Source organism: Amblyraja radiata, chromosome 1 (assembly GCF_010909765.2).
Source record: "Amblyraja radiata isolate CabotCenter1 chromosome 1, sAmbRad1.1.pri, whole genome shotgun sequence".
Taxonomy (NCBI): Eukaryota; Metazoa; Chordata; class Chondrichthyes; order Rajiformes; family Rajidae; genus Amblyraja; species Amblyraja radiata.
Genome location: NC_045956.1, coordinates 85,952,185 through 85,973,684, shown reverse-complemented (window position 1 = coordinate 85,973,684; position 21,500 = coordinate 85,952,185). Strand labels below are relative to the sequence as shown.

The following is a 21,500-nucleotide window of genomic DNA, read 5'->3' as shown; positions in this document are numbered from 1 at the left end:
GAGGAAGTCCAACCATGCCACGACGAATGTGTCAAAACATTACATTAGGTTTACAGACTTTTCCATCATTCATTGTACCATTTTTGTTAAAGAAAACAGAACGGCATTGAAACAAAATGATGAACGATTTATTTAAATCCTGGTTCTCCCAAAAGAGCTGGGTCAGTAAAAACAATATACTGTGAGACTTCACCTACCGCTAAACTGTATTTTACGCTGGAGCTCCTGTCAAAGAGAGCTGTTTTTTCCCCACCATATTACTGCTATTTCCCTTTGTGGACCAACCCTAATGTTGACATAGTAATGCTATCCATCTTTTGAAGATACAAAGCTTTATCCACAAAACTAAACAAAATAAAAAAAAATATGAACAGCATCTGCTCCCTTCAGAAAGAATTGGCAAATCATTTTTCCTTTGTCGAATAATACATGATGGGAAACCTTGTAAATCTTCATCATATTTAATTCCATCAATGCCGATTGATGTCATCATGACAAGAATAATCGGAACCCTTTCCCTTCGCTCAATGAAATAACTCTGTCAAGCAATTCTGCCAAGGGCAATGTCTTTTGGATACAAACTTTCTTCACCTAGAAGAATATGAATGAATTCAGATGCTAAGTCACTATACAAGTACTATAGGTAGACAAAAATGCTGGAGAAACTCAGCGAGTGAGGCAGCATCTATGGAGCGTAGCCTCACCCCTTTGCCTCACCCGCTGCCTCACCTGCTGAGTTTCTCCAGCATTTATGTCTACCTTCGATTTTTCCAACATCAGCAGTTTTTTCTTATACAAGTACTGTATGTAACATTGATCTTGCTACACCTTTCAGTGAGCTTATTTATTGTCATGGGATTTGATCATGAATGTACACAAAACAATTGTAAGCCCTTGAGCACAAACATTATCGAAAATAGTAAATATGCAAATATAATTTACACAGAGAGTAATGGGTGCCTGGAACGCACTGCCAGGGGCGGTGGTGGAGGCAGTTACAATAGTGGCGCATAAGAGGCTTTTGGATCGGCACATAGAAGTGCAGGGAATAGAGGGATATGGATCCTGTACAGGCAGATGAGATCAGTTTAACTTGGCATCATGTTCGGCACAAACATCATGGCCCAAAGGGGCTGTACCTGTGCTTTTATTTTAATTTTAGAGAGATAGCATGGAAACAGGCCCTTTGGCCCACCGAGCCTGAGATGACCAGTGATCCCCATACACGAGTACTGTCCTACACACTAGGGACAGCTTATAATCTTTTACCAAAGCCAATTAATCTACAATGTACGTCTTTGGAGTGTGAGTGGAAACTGGAGCACCCGGGGAAACCCTATGTGGTCACGGGGAGAGCGTACAGCACCCGTAGTCAGGATTGAACACGGGTCTCTGATGTTCGAAGGTAGTAACTCTATCGCTGTAACTCTACCGATGACAGTATGGTTCTATACACCAATTTGGAAAAAGCTACAAACAAGAAGCATGTATGAGAAGACAATACATGAAGGCTTTCCTGGAACTTACTATGTCAGGAGCACATACCTGGAACTGAACACAAAAATCAACATCGTCTTTGACATGAAACCATAACTCTGCTTCTTTCTGCAAATGCTACTTATCCTTATGAGTGTATCCAGCATTTTCTGTTTATATTTCAGACTTTCAGCATTTGCAGATTTTTGAAAACTCTCAGCTTTTGTACCCAAGTTTCCCTGACCTGGGTCCCATTTCAGAAAACTTTGTGTTGAAACTCAACTCTCTGGAATTCTTGGAATTGACTAAGCAGAGTATAATTCAAGAGGGAGGGTGGGCTCCAAGACAATGAAGATATGAAAAACGGAAAATATATGAAAGGATAAAATGCTTGGAATGCGTTAGTTAGACAATTAAGACAAATATGGCAGAGACTCAATAACATAATCTCATTGCCATTTTGATTATCTTCCTGGAATAAGGAAATTGTTAATGCACACTTAATAAATAAAAGTCTTACAATTTTAACTGAAATTGCAGCTGTAACTTTTAAGGAACACTAAACCTTGTGCAGTGTTGAGTGGCAAGTAAATGTATAAAACTGCATCGTATTAATATATCCAATAATAGCTTTACATTCTGCTTTTTCTTGAAATATATATTTGGCAAAAAAATGTTGGTGAAGTTATGTTGATTAAAATGAAGGTATAGAGTCATAGATTCATAGAGCATGGAAACGCCATTTAGCCTAATCTATCCATTCACACCAAAATGCCTCTTCGAAGCTTGTCCCATTTGCCTGTGTTCGGCCCATATCCCTCTAAAACTTTCCTATCTATATCCCTGTCCTAACGACTTTTAAATGCTGTTGTAGTACCTGTCCTAACTACCTCCTCTGGCAGCTCGTTCCATATACCCACCATCCTCTGAGTGAGGAGATTTCCCCTCTGATTCCAATTAAATCTTTTTCTCTCTCACTTTAAACCTCTGTCCTCAGGTTCTTGATTCCCTTGCTCTTGGTAAAAGACTGTGCATTCACCTTTCCTAATAATAATAATGGATGGAATTTATATAGCGCCTTTCTAATACTCAAGGCGCTTTACATCGCATTATTCATTCACTCCTCAGTCACACTCGGTGGTGGTAAGCTACTTCTGTAGCCACAGCTGCCCTGGGGCAGACTGACGGAAGCGTGGCTGCCAATCTGCGCCTACGGCCCCTCCGACCACCACCAATCACTCACACACATTCACACACAGGCAAAGGTGGGTGAAGTGTCTTGCCCAAGGACACAACGACAGTATGCACTCCAAGCGGGATTCGAACCGGCTACCTTCCGGTTACCAGCCGAACACTTAGCCCATTGTGCCATCTGTCGCACCATCAGTACAAAATGTACATTGTACACTGTACAAAGCAGTTAGAGGAAGGGTCCCAACCAGATACCTCACCTATCCATGTTCTCTAGACTTGCTGCCTGGCTTGCTGAGTTACTCCAGCATTTTGTGTCTTCCTTTGGTAAACCAGCAGCTGCAGTTCCATGTTTCTTGTGAAGTGCCAAAACCTGTTTCAATACTCAGCCCAGAGGAGGGATGTTCTGCCATGAAGTGCATGGTGGATCTGCCTTCTTTTATTTCACCTCTGGGCTTGCAATGGATTCGCAGCCGAGCTGACACGGGCTTCTTTGAAAATAGCAGTTATTCACATAGTACATCCCCTGACACTTTACACAATGAACTGTTTTCTTTTTTCCCCTGAAATTCAATGACTATCAATGATTTGCCCAGCAGTAAAACAAACTGAGTTAAGGACGTTTTTTTTACCCTAGTTGGGATGATAAATTGTGTGACATAGCAATATTAAATTAAATGATCATATGGGAAATTTGACATCAGTACTGTACTGGTAAAGGGAGTTTTAAATTGGATCTAATGCGAGCATGGTAATGCTAACGGCAGGTGATGGATATAATAAAAGGTTCTATTCTTAATACTGACGTCTTCTTTACTGATGAGCAAAATCATTTTCAATCTATCTATCTATATATATATATATAAAATATTATTATATAACTAAAAGTCTCATCTTGTTATCTGCAGGTTTGCGATGTTTTTAAATGGATTTAGGATGAGAGTGGATTTTATTAAAATATATAAGGTTGTTAAGGGTTTGGACACGCTAGAGGAAGGAAACATGTTCCCGATGTTGGGGGAGTCAAGAACCGGGGCCACAGTTTAAGTATATGGAGTAAGCCATTTAAACGGAGATGAGGAAAAACTTGGAGAGTTGTGAGTCTGTGGAATTCTGTGGAGTGCGGTGGAGGCCAATTCTCTGGATACTTTCCAGAGAGAGTTGGATAGAGCGCTTAAAGATAGCAGAGTCAGGAGATATGGGGAGAAGGCAGGAATGTGGTACTGATTGTGGATGATCAGCCATGATCACATTGAATGGCGGTTCTTGCTCGAAGGGCCGAATGGCCTACCCTGCACCTATTGTCTATTGATATACATTAATTATTCTCCCAATCCCCCCTTATTCGAGGATATCTGATGCACACATGTCAGAGTCGTTTAATTTTTATGGCCAAATAGGAATGTCTGTGGGTGCAATCCATATCAAATTGGATGGATCAAGTTTGTTTATTTGAAGGTAGTGTATAAGAAATCCTGTTTGTGTGATAATCGAAGACCGTTATGAAATAGTTAATTAAAGAAGCACATATTTACCTATCAGTATTTTTATGCTATGATCCAACAATACAAGTGGAAATGCTTCCCATAGCAATCTGGGATCAATCTCATTTGACCCCAAGTATTTATCAACCTGTGTGAGACAAATATCAGTGTGAGGAACTGTGCTCACTGCAATTTTGCTTATCAATCCTAAACGTAGAAGTTTACTGGACCACTCCAGAAACTTCAAATCCAGGCTGACTTCCCAGTGCAGCATCAAGAGAGAGCAGCATAAAAAAAAACATTGCAGTCTCGAACTTTAGCTGGTGGCCTGGTTAATATATATATATCCCCGAAGAAACACTGTTAAGGCAAATAATAGAATCATTACCACTTCATCACCATAGAAATTGTCATGTATAAAGTGGCTCATACATCTGGACAGATACATGGATAGGATGGCTTTCGAGGGATATGGATCAAATGTGGGCAAGTGGGACAATTCTTGGTCGTCATGGACAAGTTGGGCTGAAGGGCCTGTTTATGTGCTTCACACCTCTGCAATCCTCTGACCCTGTGGCTCCACCAAGTTCCTGCTTTACAATGACAAACCTGAGAAATTCTTCCACAGACTCTTTCTTGGTTCTTGGTGCTCTTTGGTTATATTCAGGTGGATGATATATGTTAACCTGCTAGTATTTTCTGATACAGGATTGTTTTGAAAAATTATGATGGTGCTCCACTTTGTGTGAAAAACACTCTCGTGGAACACAAATTGCGAGTATCTGTTGTATTTTAATTGTGATTTAACAGCGAGGTTGGACTGGGATTTCTCAGGAAGCCTTCATCTACATTGGAAAACATAATTCCCGAGTCATTCACTGCTTTGTGATGGGGGTCAGAGGCAGTTTGGCGAAGTACCATCAATTAATAAAGGGAAGAGGGTGGGCGATACCTGTGATATCCAAACATGCTGAATCGTAAAAATCATTGCTGAATAGAAAGCAGGCCACCACAAACAGACCACACAAGTGGAATAGAACGTTGCAACTCTTTGTCAGTGTGTGCATAATTTGCTCAAATGAACCATGCACCTTTTGTCAGAAGCTGACATTGTCCCACAACCTACAACAAGAAAATAAAAAAAATAAAGGTCTTCATCACAGACCCTAATGAAAGAAGACCTAGAACGCGGAACCCTTCACTTTTCACTGTCTCAATTATTAACGGCTGCTGGCCTGTTTCCTTTCCTGTTTTATGTCCATACAGTACTTGACATTTCCCATTCTCTCTCAAGTTACAAAACTCCCTCAACCAGAGCGATATTTCCAGGTCACCAGGCCCATACTCTGCTGGCACATAAAGACACATTAACAACGCACAACACATTGCCCATGCTTGTCTTGGTCCATTGATTACTGAAGTTGTGCAAAGTGGGCAAAGTAGGAGCTTGCATGCAAATGGGATGTGGATCTTTTGATTTTGTAATTGATGGTTTACTGCTGTGATTTATGACATTTCACGCAATAATACTTTTGAGTCTGGAATAAGTTAGCCTTTGAGTGACATTATATCAGTCACCTCACTATGCACCTCTCCTGATTTTTACTTCCTAACATGAAAAATATAAGAGAAAATAAAATGTGCTGGGTTAAGTCAGAGAGGCAGGCAGCACCTGTGGAGGGAATGGATACATGACATCACAGACCGGGTCCCTTCTTCTGACTAATTAGAGTGGGGGGAGAGAAACCTGGAAAATAGGTGGGGGCGGGATAAAGCCTGGCAAGTGATAGGTGGATGGACACAAAATACTGGAGGAACTCAGCAGGTCAGGCAGCATGTACCAGTCTCACTAAGTGACTCCAGCATGTTGTGCCTATCTTCGGTATAAACCAGCATCTGCAGATTCTTCTTGCACAAGTGATAGGTGGATACAGGCGAGGAGAATTTGATCGGCACTGCCTCCTTCACTTGTATCCATCAATCACTTGCCAGGCTTTTAAATACCTCCCACCTCTTTTCCAGCTGCTCCTCTCCCCTTCTACAATCAGTCTAAAGAAAGGTCTTGATGTCATCTGCCCATTCCCTCCACAGATGCTGCCTGACCCACTGAGTTACGCCAACACTGTGTATTGTTCAAGATTTGAGTATCTGCAGTTCCTTGCGTCACCAGAGGACATGCAATGGTGTATTAATCCAATCTCACTCATTAAACAGCATTGCTCATCATCTGTTCCGGGCCCCTTTAGAATATAGCTAACAGCAGCCTTTAGTTCTGCAACAGAGCTGGAGGTAAATGAGGCAATGCTGCATTTGTAGGTGCTATCTTTATCCATAGTGCTGCAAACACTTTGCTGGCTGCAATAATGTTTCTTCTGCAGCTGGTTCCCTCTGCAGTGCCTCCACAGCCTGAACATTCCTTTTATCTTTCAGCAATCAAAATTTAATATCTATATCAATTTACATCACAAGTGATCTTACCAGATTGTCTCGCTCATGCTGTCCTAACTTGGTGATTTGGTTCAGCATTCTATTTGCTTACAGATCTCCTCATGCTTCTGCAATGCAAGGGTATCATTTATGCTCAAACACGCAGCTATTTTCAGGCTGCTTTCCATAATGATAATGCGTGGAGGAAAGGGAGCATTCTATATGCCATTAGTCTCTAGATAGTTCCGTCAGATCAGAATGCATACTGCGGCAGTTGATGCAATGAAACTGAACCTTGAAGGCAGAACACATTGCACTGCCACTGCTCTGCGGCAAAATCCAATTTTTGAAAGGGGGTAAATTCCCAGCACCTGGACATCCCAATTCATAACACAACTCCGTAACAATAAAGAACAATCTATTCACAAAGAATAAAATGATCAGGAACAATTTAAAAACTAATTGGCCCTAGGCAATCAGGGGCTATGGGGAGAAGGCAGGAGAATGGGTTTAGGAGGAAGAGATAGATCAGCTATGATTCAATGGCGGAGAAGACTTGATGGGCCGAATGGCCTAATTCTGCTCTTATGACGTTATGAAGCGTAGGATCCAGCCCTTTAGCCTACTCTGTCTGCACCAATCATGCTGCCAATCCAAAACTAATCGCATCTCCCTGCACATGGCCCACACTCTTCTATTCGCTGCCTGTTCGAGTGTCTGTCTAAATGCCTCTTAACTGTCAGTATCATATCTCCTTCTACGTGACTGAGCGCTTCCGATCTGCCCTGTGCAAAAAAAAAACAGTTGCCTCACTCATCTTCTTCAAACTTTCCTCTTCTCACCTTCTGGTTAAAAGGAGATGTGTAAAGCAAGTGTTTTCATTTTACATAGAATGTGGTGGGAATCTGGAAAAAAGGTTAGCTACCTCAGTAATCACGTTGGTGATCTAGAAACATGGCGGAAACAAATTAATCGGACGAAACGGAGTTTGCTAATCGCATAGACTCGAAGAAGGATAACCTGACCAAAGAACAAGTAGATTTTATACGGAGAATAGAGCTGGCTCAGTGGCAAAATAATTTCCAGAGTGGCGCGGAAGGAACGTGATTATGTTTAACAATCAGAGCCATCGTCTTGGGCATTTATGGACACACATTTTATTCAGTATCTCAGGAACGATTTTTGGATGATGTGGAAGAAGAAGCAAAAGGTGTTCGAGCAAAAGATGGTTTCAAGACTTCAGCGAACTGAAACCGATAATTCATAAAATCTGTGTACAGCATTTCTCTGTTGTTTTGTGAATGATCAAACTGACCAATGCATAGCTAACAGAGCCACACATATACATTGAAGAAATAGCTGCTGATTGATTTGATGGTCACTGTCTTGTTGGATGTCTGGTCTGAAATGTCTACTCAGCTTTCATGTGCATATTATAAATATTTATTTTAAATTGTAGTTATATTTGTGTACATCTGTTTGATGTTGCTTGTGCCTTTTTAAATACAAACCTACAAAAGGTTTAATAAAGATTGAAAGTGACACATTAAATAAAAATCTAAAACTCAACATTTTACACACCTTCATCAGGTGACTCATTAACCTTTGATGCTCCAGCAAAAACAATCCAAGTTTGTCCATTCTCTCATAATTAATGTAATCCAATCCAGGCAACATTATTTTAAACACAAAATGCTGGGGTAACTCAGCTTCAGCCTAAAGAAGGGTCTCAACCCAAAATGTGGCTATCAAGCAACATAATTTTAAATATAAAATGCTGGAGTAACTGAGTTTCAGTCTGAAAAAGGGTCTCGACCCAAAAGACAACGTCATTTTAAATCTCTTCTGAGCTCTCTCTAAGAATTCTCCTTTCACTATCATTGGATATATAGGACCCATTTACCATAAACAAATGGAAAAAACATTTTGCAGTCTCAAGGTATTATCATTGCCTCAATACTGCTTTAGGTTGTGCACTCAAACATTGGAGTGAGACTTGAAACCACCTCTTTATAAACTAGAGATGGACAGTGCTGCCAACTAACCCACATTGGTGTACCCAGTCTAAACTCACTTGTTGTGGTGCCTATTCACTGATTGAATCCCATCTGTCATGTCAGCCACCATTTTCAAAGCAACCGACCAGTAGAGAGTTTTCACCTGAAACACAAGCTTCTTCTTGTGGCAAGGCAAAATGACGAGACATATTTGATCCTGGCATTAAAGAGGGAAATCAAATGTTTAAAAGTCAACACAAAGTGCTGGAGTAACTCAGTGGTTCAGGGTGCTGTGCCCTATTGTGTTCTTTGCAACAAACCTTGCTTGGATGGAACATAAAACTAGCTCCAGTATTGCAGATCACTTTATTTTTTTTAAATAAATTGTCCACCTAATTTTTATAGATTTGAGAATGTGAAATATCATCTGAATAATATTATGTGAATAAAGGTCTATTCATATCAAAGACAAACACAAAAGGCTGAAGTAACTCAGCAAGTCAAGCAGCATCTCTGGAGAAAAGGAATAGGTAACTTTTTGGGTAGAGACCCTTCTTCAGACCTTTTCTACTGTACCAGTTAGTTACCACAGCATCTCTTCAATCTTTCTACCAAAATGGACCACTTTGCAACAATCAACATTATGTGAGCTTGCATTTTAAACAGACGAAACAAGCTTTCCTCCAAGAACATTGTAAAGCAAAATAAACAGAATTAAGAAAAATAATAAAATAATTTTGGGTGCCCATTACTTTGTGTAATGCCTTATCAGCCATAAAGCCATTATCAGTGATCCATATCAGATGGAACACAGGCAGAAGGACAGTTACATTGTTCCATGTAGTTACTGAAGTGCCTTGATTAATGTAATGAAAAGAAAAGCAGGCTTATCTGAACTGCTGATCCCATCAAATTCTGTTTAAAATTTGCTGACTGGCAAATAAGACTGAACTCAGGAGAATGACATGAAAGTGCCCTTCAAGATGTGCTCAAGGCAATTTCTTACAGTACATTTCCACACTAAAACCCTCAACGCGGTTGGATGATGCTTTAAAGATTGAAGTCGCATCAAGCTAAGGCAAAAGACAACTTAAAATTAAAATGGTAAAAGGGCACTGTCACCATAGGACATGAAAAAGTGATTGGAATTTTACTTGCAGACACTAATCATATTTATGAAGAAACGTTAATCCATTATGTTCAAAGTTTGAGGATCGTTTAATGCCAGATCATTATGTGCACACATACACTGGAAAGCCACAGATTTGCTTGAAGACAGCTGCATGTCTTGCATGCTCCAACTGCACTCTTGTGTGGTATGTTCACTCCATCAAAGCCAAATGAATAGTGTGACTTCACTAGGTTAAACCTCACTAACACAGTGCTTAATGTGATCAGTTCATATCCGCTCTCCACTTTATAGATTGTTAATTTCTATCTTCCCTGCCTTCAGAGATGCAGGGCATGCAAGATTAATTTTGGTAAGCTGCATAACGTTGGATCACACAGTTATTTTATTGTTGGTTAGCTGTATAATTCCACATTTGTTTGACGTATTTTTCAAAGAGATAGAACTGACAGAAATGCAATCAAAGGAAAATAATTCAATAAAGTTTAATCATCTTGAGACCAGGCATGTTAATTTGTCTGAAACATGTGAATTCATTCCACAAAATCCTCACACTGTCAGTTTTCCACACTCCTTCTGACTCCTCCATTGGGAAAAATGGGGCATCCCTGAACAAAGTAATGTGACAATGGTTTGCACAACTTACTGTACGTGAAACATCTATTTCTCTGGTTTGTATAGAAAAGTGAAACAAAAATTGCCATGCAAATTAGTCAGCAAATCTAACTTGATTTAAAATAAAACCTGACAGGTTGGTAACATCAGTGACAGGCATTTCAGGGTCCTACTTCCTTGCCCATTTTAAGGCAGAATATTACCAGATGCTGGCAAAGTGCTGAAAAGGGGTCCCAACCAGTAGCATTGTCTGTCCTTTTACCTCCACAGATGCTCCCTGATCTGCTGAGTTCATAAGGTCATACATGATAGGAGCAGAATTAGCCTATTGGACCCATCAAGTCTACTCCGCCATTCAATCGTGGCTGATCTATCTCTCCGTCCTAACCCCTTGTAACTCCCCCCTCGTAACTCCCTCCCTCCTAACTGTTCCTCAAACAGTTCGTTTTTTGTTCAGGATTCCGGCATCTTCAGTCTCCTGTGCTGCCATTTATTTTAGATCGCTGGGTCACCTGAGAGGATGGCAATTTCCTTTCTCTTTGAACGGCATCATTCCCATCTCCCACAAAGGTGTGATGAGACACTTTCAGGATTTGACTCAGTGCTAATGCAACTGTATTTCACTGAGCAAGGATAAGTAGCAACCAAAGATTGCTCTAGTATCTTTGGTAGCAACGGCAAGGTGAAGGCACATTGTGCGACTTGACTTGATTGTGTTGTTGCTTAACATGATATCAAGTGGAACCAATTTATTCATAGAAAGTCAGGCACAATTGGTTTCCCAAAAGAGCAAAACCATTTCACTTACATAGGTTTAATTAAAAGTAAATTACGGCAAAGCACGAGTAATTTATACACAGGGAGATGCTGCACAACATAGATACCAATACAAATAGCTGTATTTTCCACTGCTAGCAGGTTCATTCAATAGATCAACAAAGTGGTCACTTTATCTGATCAGTGACTGTCCCACAAACTAGGTATTTTTATTTTCTGCATTGGGATTGGAATATCAAAAAGATTTTGACTGACAATTTTAGTGTTGCTACTCTAGCTTTCAATAATTTAATAATTGTCCAGCAATTGCCTTAATTAGGACACAAGAAACTTTAGATATTGGAATCTTAAGGACAACCCTTGAATCTTGAACTCAACGGGTCAGGCAGCATAAGTGGTGGGAATGGATAGGCGACATTTTATCCATACCAAATCATCTCAGACTAAACATCAGTAAGAATTTAAGTTTGGGTCCGTTAAGTTATAGAAAAAAGTAAAGAACTCACTACTGCCAAATGAGCTTTATTGCATATGCATGTGTGTACATTGTATGAGGAGAAAGATAGGCTTGTCTATGATAGCTCTCCCTTCTTGACTACAGTGGAAAGATGTGTATATTAATATTATTGATTTTGTGGCCATGGAATAATGCATCATTGGGGGAAGGGGGAAGGAATAATAAAAAATCACAGGGGGCAGCACAGAATGCCTCAACAACTGTACATTGACCTCTTCCAAGACATTTCCCTTGGAGTTGATGGAGCTGCTTTTCAGAAGTCACGCATACTTCAAACTTTGTGGATTTAGTTTGACTGACTGAGGACAATATTCTGGGAGATTTATTTTTATTCTTATTCCCTGTATCAGCTGCTGTTCAGTAGGTAACAGGCTTGTATTCGAATCCTGGAACATTAGCGGATAGATTTAGCAGAAACTCCAGCGTGGTGCTGAGGGATTGCTACATTCCTGAAGGCGCTCACTGTCTTGGAAGGCCCCTGAATGTTCCTTCAGATGGAGATTAATGAGAATTTTTCTTTACGCAAATGATCCCGGTAATGACCATGATCACATTGAATGACGGTGCTGGCACGAAGGGCCGAATGGCCTACTCCTGCCCCTATTGTCTATAATAACTGGTTAACGTACGAGGACCGATTGAAGGATCTGGGCCTGCACTCGGTGGAGTTTAGGATGGGGGGGGGGGGGGGGGGGGGGTGGAGAGAAATTGAAACCTACTGTTGTATATTTGGGTGCTTGGAACAGACTTTAATAAGGCTCGGACACGGGAGTAATCTAACAAGCTTCTTTATTCCAGGACGCCACCTTGAGTCTCCCCCGCACATGCGTACTTGCACAAGACATCACAAGACCTCACATATACTAATTACATATGCTAATTATCACATACCTAACACTTCTCTTTAACTTGGAGGCAGGTAATACCATTTCTATTACATACACCGCACTCCTCCCCTTTTAAGTCAATTTCACCTGTACGGTATTTGCTCTTGTTGTTTCATGAGATTCTGCAATGCATAACCATTTGTCCATTGCTCAGTGAAGGAGGCTCCATGCTGGACTATACTGAAGTGTCCTAATTGCAATCGGTCCTGCATACTTTTGTCTCGACCGACACGCCTCTCTTCTTTAAACTTTTCTATTAGGAGCTTCCTACTCATTGTCACACATTTATTTAACCTATCTTTGAATTGTTTAAGCCTTTTCTGTTGTTCATCTATTTGTCTGCTTAAGTCACCTTTCTGGTTCTTCATCACAAAGTAATATCTATATTGTCTTTGCCATACAACAGTGGCTTTGATTTGTGCTCTGTTTAGTTTTCTTGCTTCATAAGCAAGGTAGTGAGTGCACTACAACTGCTGTATATTTCAGTTTGAGGAAGTCGTCCCTATATCGTTTAAGCCTTTTGGATAATTTCAGCCTTTTCTGTTGTGCCTCTATGTCTTCTTATGTATTTCCAATACCAACTCCTACGGAGTACTGACTGCAATTTTATAGTAGCTCCCTTTTGCTTAACCCATTGCCTAATCATCATATTCTTGTATGCAGCCTGAATGGTAATAGTTGCATCACTCATTGACTGATATTGCACAAACTGATAATAAGTCTGTATGACCTTGGCAGATTTGTGCATGCACTGCAATTGTTTTCGAACAAGCATTCCTCGGTAGGCAGCCTGAAGCAGCACAACGCTGCTGCGTACCTTCATGTAAATCTTGCGATCACTTTCCATTTGAAGGTGTGCCCTATAATGGGTTTGTACTATTATAGCTGCCAATCTCATTGCCTTGTATTGACGGTATACTCTGTGCATTCTAAATGCTGCTTGTATTACCGTTGCTGCCTTCTGTTTGTTCCAGATCTCTCTCCGTATCTTCATACCCCTGAATGCAGCTTGAATAGTTAGGGTTGGCCTCTGGATTGCAATGTACCTTTGCACTTGACCTTTGTCCTTTTGCACTTGACTTTTGTCCTTTGAGGGACTACCTGCCCTCTTTAGTTCAGGCTCCTTGCCTCTGGATGCCCTTGGAGGTTTTGGCGAGAAATAAGCCATTAATGCCTCCTTACACGCCTCGTACATTTTATCCATGGGCTTTGCTGGCCGCAGTAACGTACGTAAGGTGTGATAATCCTCTCTTCCTAAGCCTAATATGAACCATGCTCTCTTCCTCTCCTCTTCAGTGATATCATTGGAAATGAACGAAGCCTCCAAGACTTCAATCCATTTCTCAAAATTGCACCCAGAATCTAACTGGGGCAACTTTCCTACCATTTGAATAGCCACGCTACCTGTTGCTATTCAGGTGCCCTATTCTGTCTCCCACAGTGTGAAAAAACCAACTGCAGCAATCTCCTGTACAGACAAAACACTGATTACCCCCAAGATAAGAAAACACAGTTCTGTATTAATTAGCTTTAGAAAAAAATCACTATTACTTAATCTTATAATAATAGATTTATACTATTAACCCACATTTCATGTTAATAGCCCAACTAGAACATTTTAAACCATATTCCTTCAGAATGCATTACATTCAATCGGGCTTTCATTGCGAAGGATTTCACCGGTCCAGCTTTTATTGCGAAGAATTCCACAGCTCCAGCTTGTCGGCCTGTGGACTCTGGTGCATCCTCGACCTCTCGAGCTGTCCCCACCGGTACCTTTGCTGATGGCCTCACCGGACCTCCGTTGCTGCTTTTGCTGGCCCTCCGGGCCTCACCGTTACCTTCAAACACAAACATCCAGACCTCCGATGTTGCCGCTGGCTCAGCCATTGCTGTTGCCTCTGCTGGCTCACTGCCACGTCGACTCCCGCTGCTCCGCTGACTTGCCTGCTGTCTCCCTTGGACGCCCTGCGGAAGGTAAGTCGCTCCTAGTTTCAGCTGCCAGTCCCCGCTGCTCCAAGCGTCGGGACTGTGCCCCGCCGTCAGGGGCTGGCTACACCCTGTGCCCTGCTTCTCTCGCATGGCCTTCCTCTCTCGTGGTCGGCTTTCTCCACTCTCGGCCGTCTCCCGCGACCGGGCTTTCTCAGTTTTCTCCCCCGACTGGGCTTACTCTGCTCCCGACCAGCTGAAGTGCTTGAGTGCTGTGTCCTGCTTCTCTTGCGCGGACCCACTCTTCGCTCGGGGCCAGATGTCCGAGCTTTCACGGTTCTCGGCTTCTCTCTGCTTCTCTCGCGGGGCCTGTCCGCTTTTCCGCTCACGGTCGGGCTGACTCTGCTCCCGACCGGGCTGACTGTTCTCGGCTGGGCTGAAGACTCAGCTTCTGTCGGTGGCTTCCCTGGACCTGTCCGTGGCCTACACAGTATGAGGCCCTCACCCAATGTCTGTGGCTGCTACTGGGGCTGGCTGTGGGCTGCACAGCCCTGGAAAATGTTCCAGGTAAGTTGACACCGTTGCTCCTAGCTTGCAGCCGTGCTCGGTGACCCTTACTGCCCTGCTTGTCTTCCTTCCCATTCCGACCTTTTTTTTTCTTTTGGCGCCAATTCAAAACCATTTGACGCCAAATCTTTTGGCTTGGTGCTGTTCCACTTTGTTTCCAAATACTACTTCTATTTTTAACTTGTTCATTTTTATTGGCTATCCTTGTTCGTATCTTCTTCGTTTTTTTATCCTCATCGCCAATTGTTGTGTATTTGGGTGCTTGGAACAGACTTTAATAAGGCTCGGACACGGGAGTAATTTAACAAGCTTCTTTATTCCAGGACGCCACCTTGAGTCTCCCCCGCACATGCGTACTTGCACAAGACCTCACATATACTAATTACATATGCTAATTATCATATACCTAACACCTACCAAATAATGAAAGGCCAAGATAGAGTGGATGTGGAGAAGATGTTTCCAGTAATGGGAGAGTCTAGGACCAGTGGTCACAGCCTCAGGATAAAAATACATAGCTTTAGAATGGAATTGAGGAGGGCGGTGAATCTGTGGAATTCATTGCCACAGGTGGCGGTGAGGCCAAGTCATTGGGTATTTTTAAAGTGGAGATTGATAAATCCTTGAATAGTAAGTGCATCAAAGGTTATGGGGAGAAGGCAAGAGAATGGAGTTGAGAGGGAAAAACAAATCTGCTTCGATATGTTATGAATATTCCCATGGCCTCATCTTAAAGAATATGAGATGAATTATTTAAGAAGGAACTGCAGATGCTGGAAAATCAAAGGTAGACAAAAGTGCTGGAGAAACTCAGCGGGTGCAGCAGCATCTATGGAGCAAAGGAAATAGGCAATGTTTCGGGCCAAAACCCTTCTTCAGTCTGAAGAAGGGTTTCGGCCCGAAACGTTGCCCATTTCCTTTGCTCCATAGATGCTGCTGCACCCGCTGAGTTTCTCCATCACTTTTGTCTACCATGAGATGAATTATCTTTTGGTAGGCTAGCTAATCTATCTTTCACACACTAACTCTAACTACAGATAATTTGATCTTCACTGGATTGTTAATTGTGTGAGATTGCTATTCCTCAACCTGACTGATACACCTCCTACTTTAGAACAGAGCCGACATTTCTGAAGTACATCACTTGAAGGTGCTTTCGGATATAGAGAGCTTGCGAAAGATGTATACATATACAATTATTCATGGGCAGAGATCCAGGCTTGAAATATGTGACAAATGCTTTTTCACATCATAATTTAATATGGGATTCATACATTTTTAAATATTTCACTCAGAAGAATAAGCGATGGCTTTACTGAATCTATAACCCGACCTGAATCCTGATTTGACAAGACAATCCCTACTGCCATCAGTGTAGTCCCCCGTGTTTTCCCAGCCTACTATCACTTGAGCTCCAGCTTGTTTTCTTTCAGGCACCACTGCCAAGGATCTGCAGTTGGAAATAACTGATTTGTACGGACCAGCGGGAAAGATTGAATCGCCCTTTAGAAGCAGCAGTGGTCACATTTTGCTGCTAATATCAGTTCTTGAGATGCAACTTTACGATACGCGAGAGATGGAATACACAAAGTACACCGTGACCACTTGAAGAAATCAAAGCCAGATGCTTTTATAAGCTTTGTGCTCCAGAGATCATGGCCTTACAGCGATTTCTCAACAGTCAGCACGTTATTTCTTATCCAGAGTCATTTCTCTATGGTCACCTCCTTTCCTTTTACTAACAAAAATTCTTTACTGGAACATCCATTCTGACAGGGCCAGAGTTATGGCACTGCAGAGAGCTAAATGTTAGACATGTGGGGTTATGAAAGTCTCAAGATATTTAATATTTTTTCCCTGTCATTTGTAAGGCTCACATTGTACAGATATTTTTTTCTGCATTTGCCAGCCATGCATCTTGTCTTTATGCCTTTTTTTTATAAAACGCCATTTCACTTGCAATTGCCAGTGTAATTAACACAATCACTTGCTGCTCTCACAAGCACAAAAAATATTTTGTATAATGTTCTAATTTGTTGCTAGAAAATAATCCTGATTTGTGATGATGCCGTTATAAACCTGTGGGGAAAGACGCAGTCGCCCATTAGAAACAACGGTGGATTTATTTCACTCTGTGATGCTGTAAAGTACCTGTTCGTGCCATTTTAGAGTCATGGAGTCAGACAGCGTAAAACAGGCTCTTCGGCCCAACTTGCCAAAGCTGATGCTGCCCAACATGCCCCATCTACACTGATCCCACCTGCTTGTGTTTGATCCATAGCCCTCTGTCTAAACCTACCCTATCCATGTACCTGTCTAGATGTTATTTAAACGCTGTGATAGTACTGGCCACTTTACTAACTATGTTTACATTCTGTTGTAGTGTAATTGAACAGAAAGCATCTGCAAAGGAAAACTAAATTACAGTTAAGGGAATAAGGTTGACAAAATGTAGTCTGCATGAAACACAGCCATTACTGGATATTTTCATTCAAGTAGTTAATTTCCTTCAGCAAGGCTTGCAGACGCATAAACTAGGCATTGAAATATGTCAGAAGGCACCATCTGCAACGTATTTGTCAAAATATCATTTTCACTTCGTAACATGCTTTCATCTTCACAGTGGTACCACATTTAGTTTCGGGACAGCAAAGTGGCATGGTCTTGTTTTTACATTGTCAGTGGGAAGCTGAGTCTGGAGGCTTGCTGGGCTTTACTCTTTCTGAGAGTAAACAGACAAGCCCAGCTCCCGGTGCTAAGACCTGGTATCTCATCCTGCTGGCATTCAGCACCAATTCCACTGTTCCATGCTCCCATTAGCACGAGGGAATTAAGATTATTTTCAGCATGTCCTCATTAATTGGCCACACACATCAGATGCATTTTTCTAAGCACTGCGTAATATTGGATCTTATTGAAACATATAAGATTATTAAGGGATTGGACAAGCTAGATCTTGGGGGAGTCCAGAACCAGGGGCTACAGTTTAAGAATAAGGAGTAGGCTATTTAGAACGGAGCTGAGGAAAAACTTTTTTACCCAGTGAGTTGTGAATCTGTGGAATTCTCTGCCTGAGAAGGCAGTCGAGGCCAACTCTCTGGATGCTTTCAAGAGAGCGTTAGATAGAGCTCTTAAAGATAGCGGATTCAGTGGATATGGGGAGAAGGCAGGAACGGGGTACTGAATGTGGATGATCAGCCATTGAATGGTGATGCTGGCTCGAAGGGCCGAATGGCCTGCTCCTGCACCTATTGTTTATTGTCCATCACTGCTTGCTCCAGAAGTTGCAGTCGTGATGGCCCCAAAACTGCCAGCATGAGCCATCCTGACAACAACTTCTGGCACTCATGTGCAACTAAATGTAGAAAACCAAATGATGTTGCCAGGGGCCCCCTGCTCCTCCATGGGCTGCAGAGGTGCAGTCAGTCCGACAGTAATCAACACTGAATCTCTGATTTAGCATTGACCCACTTATTATGTTAAAAACATTGAAATTGTTGGGATTGTTAAATGTGATGCATACGAGTTTTTCTACTGCGGAACATTAAAAAAAACTTATTATGGCATATCAGGAGGCCATTTTGCCCAGGTTGCCCCCCCCCCCCCCCCATTTTGCCCAGAGAACATGCCCCCTCTTGTTTCTCTGCAGCCCTGCAACTTATTATCTGACTCTAAAAAAATAATTGTATGTATTTGAGTCCATAGAGTCCATGTTCATGGAGTCATACAGTGTGGAAACAGGCCCCATGGCCCAACTTACTCACACCGCCCAACATGCCCCATCTACACTAGTCCCACTTGCCTGCATTTGGCCCATAGCCCTCTGAACCAACCCTATCCATGTACCTGTGTAACTGTTTCTTAAACGTTGCGATAGTACCTGATTGATTGGAATAATTATTCCAAATTATCACAACTTACCAAATAATACAAAGAAAACATATTTTTTGTTAGTTCATGACTTTTATCTTATGATGTATATGGACATCCCAATTTGATTTCACCCTCATCAAAATGTTTAAATATTTTAGAAAGCTTCTTACTTGCTGATTTGCCACCAGAAGATTTTTTTCAGTTCAATTGTCAGTTCAACCCTCTTGAGTAAATCACATTTGCTGAGTGTCATAAATGCTCTACAGCTGAACACTAACAGCAGCTCACTCTGAGTAAGAAGAAATGCAAAACACAAAAGCCAAATTAAGATTTGTGGTAATTTCTTTGGGATCAGCAGCAAGACTGATGCATTTAAAGGACATCTAGATACATACATTTGAGAGAAAGGAATAAAAGGTTCTGTGTACAAGGTTAGACAGCAAGGAAAATAAAACGGCTTGTGTGGGCATGGAAACCCATGGTGCAAACCACTGAGGTTGTACGATCCGTTTCCATGCTGTGAGTTACATACATTACGATAGAAGTCAAAGGCTTATACGTGAAATTGCCTAAAACAAGCTATCAAAAGCCTCCGCGACAGTGATAACGTCTACTGGCACAGGACATTGTGAATGCAGGGACATCTTTTTTTTTCAACTTTAATTCCAGAAACAGATTCTTCACAAAACTAAACATATTTCCTCCTTCGACAGACACAAAAAGCTGGAGTAACTCAGCGGGTCAGGCAACATCTCTGGAGAAAAGGAATAGGTGACGTTTCTGGTCGAGAACCTTCTTTCGTCTGAGCATCTGCAGTTCCTTCCTACACATATTTCCTCCATCCTCAGTTGCAACCACACTCTACTTTCTGCCCCACCCACTCTCCCACATCTCCAATCACACTGCCATTTGGCACCACCAAAGCGTCAGGGATTTGCTTTCCTTGATGGTGCTGGTGGTTTACTGAGGTCTATGTGCCGTGCCTTCTGCCGATAGCACCAACAGTCACCATGGGCATGGCGGGCTGCTTCACTTGCAGGTTCACACACCTTGGATCAGCTTTGTGGCTACTACAAGGACCTGAGAGAAAAAATATGGGCGTGACCTGCAAAGTGCTCCCAGCTGGCTCTTCGCATTATGAAAGGATACCACAATGTACAGTGCCCTCCATAATGTTTGGGACAAAGACCCTTCATTTATTTATTTGCCTCTGTACTCCACAATTTAAGATTTGTAATAAAAAAATCACATGTGGTTAAAGCGCACATTGCCAGATTTTATTAAAGGGTATTTTTATACATTTTGGCTTCACCATGAAGAAATTACAGCAAAGTTTATACAGAGTTCTATAAGATCTCCAGGTTACAATTGGCCAAGAATGACTTAAAAGGGCAACCACAGTTCTGTAAAAATGTCTTGTGGACAGATGAGACAAAGATTGACTTATATCAGAGTGATGGCAAGAGCAGAGTATGGAGGAGAGAAGGAACTGCCCAAGATACAAAGCATACCACCTCATCTGTGAAACGGTGGTGGGGGTGTTATGGCCTGGGCATATATGGCTGCTGAAGGAACTGACTCACTTATCTTCATTGATGATACAACTGCTGATGGTAGTAGCATAATGAATTCTGAAGTGTATAGACACATCCTCAAGTTCAAACAAATGCCTCAAAACTCATTGGCCGGCGGTTTATTCTACAGCAAGACAATGTTCCCAAACGTACTGCTAAAACAACAAAGGATTTTTTCAAAGCTAAAAAATGGTGAATTCTTGAGTGGCCAAGTCAATCACCCGATCTGAACCCAATTGACCATGCCTTTTATATGCTGGAGAGAAAACTGAAGGTGACTAGCTCCCAAAACGAGCATAAGCTGCAATACAGGCCTGGCAGAGCATCACCAGAGAAGACACCCAGCAACTGGTGTTGTCCATGAATCGCAGTCTTCAAGCAGTCATTGCATGCAAAGGATTAGCAACAAAAAAACGAAACATGACTACTTTCATTTACATGACATTGCTGTTTCCCAAACATTATGGTGCCCTGAAATGGGGAAGGGGGGGGGAACTATGTAAAAACTGTTATTTCTACATGGTGAAACCAAAATTGCCTTTATTAAAATCTGATAATGTGCACTTTAACCACATGTGATTTTTTTCTATTACAAATCTCAAATTGTGGATTGCAGGGGCAAATAAATAAATGATGGGTCTTTGTCCCAAACATTATGGAGGGCACTGTATTACGGTCTTTAGAAATCTCGTCTTTTCCGCTTCATTCAGAAGCAGCATTCAATAGACAAAGAGAAGCAACGGGTCCCAGTCAACGCTAACATCTTTCAATTTGTGCTGGGTATTATTGCACATCTGAACTACATCATCTTTTATAAAAGGGTATTTCCAGATGTATTAGGTCAGCATTGAATATTTTTCATCTGAAAGGCGTTCCTTATTGGACAACTGGAAAGTGTTGTGTGCATTACAACCCTTAGGTCTTCATATCCCCCATCACCTTCAGCTCATACGCAACACTGTCCTTGCCCTCTCTGGTAACTTAGCAAACTGAGAAATGAGGGGGTGATGGGCAAAAACATGAGGGGAAGAGAGAGGGAGATGGAGACAGGGAGAGG

At 41.7% G+C, this 21,500-nt stretch overlaps 1 protein-coding gene and 1 long non-coding RNA gene across 6 annotated transcripts in view; both read right to left on the bottom strand.

The window, feature by feature from the left end:
* slit2 (slit guidance ligand 2) overlaps positions 1 to 21,500 on the bottom strand; it is a 413,834-nt gene that overhangs the window by 184,822 nt on the left and 207,512 nt on the right. The gene's annotated exons all lie outside the window — the stretch shown is intronic.
* LOC116976414 lies at positions 6,486 to 20,401 on the bottom strand. The gene is made up of 3 exons (XR_004412950.1): positions 20,236 to 20,401; positions 8,597 to 8,611; positions 6,486 to 6,497 (listed from the first exon to the last, which is right to left on the bottom strand). It is a non-coding gene; the product is annotated as an uncharacterized LOC116976414 (long non-coding RNA).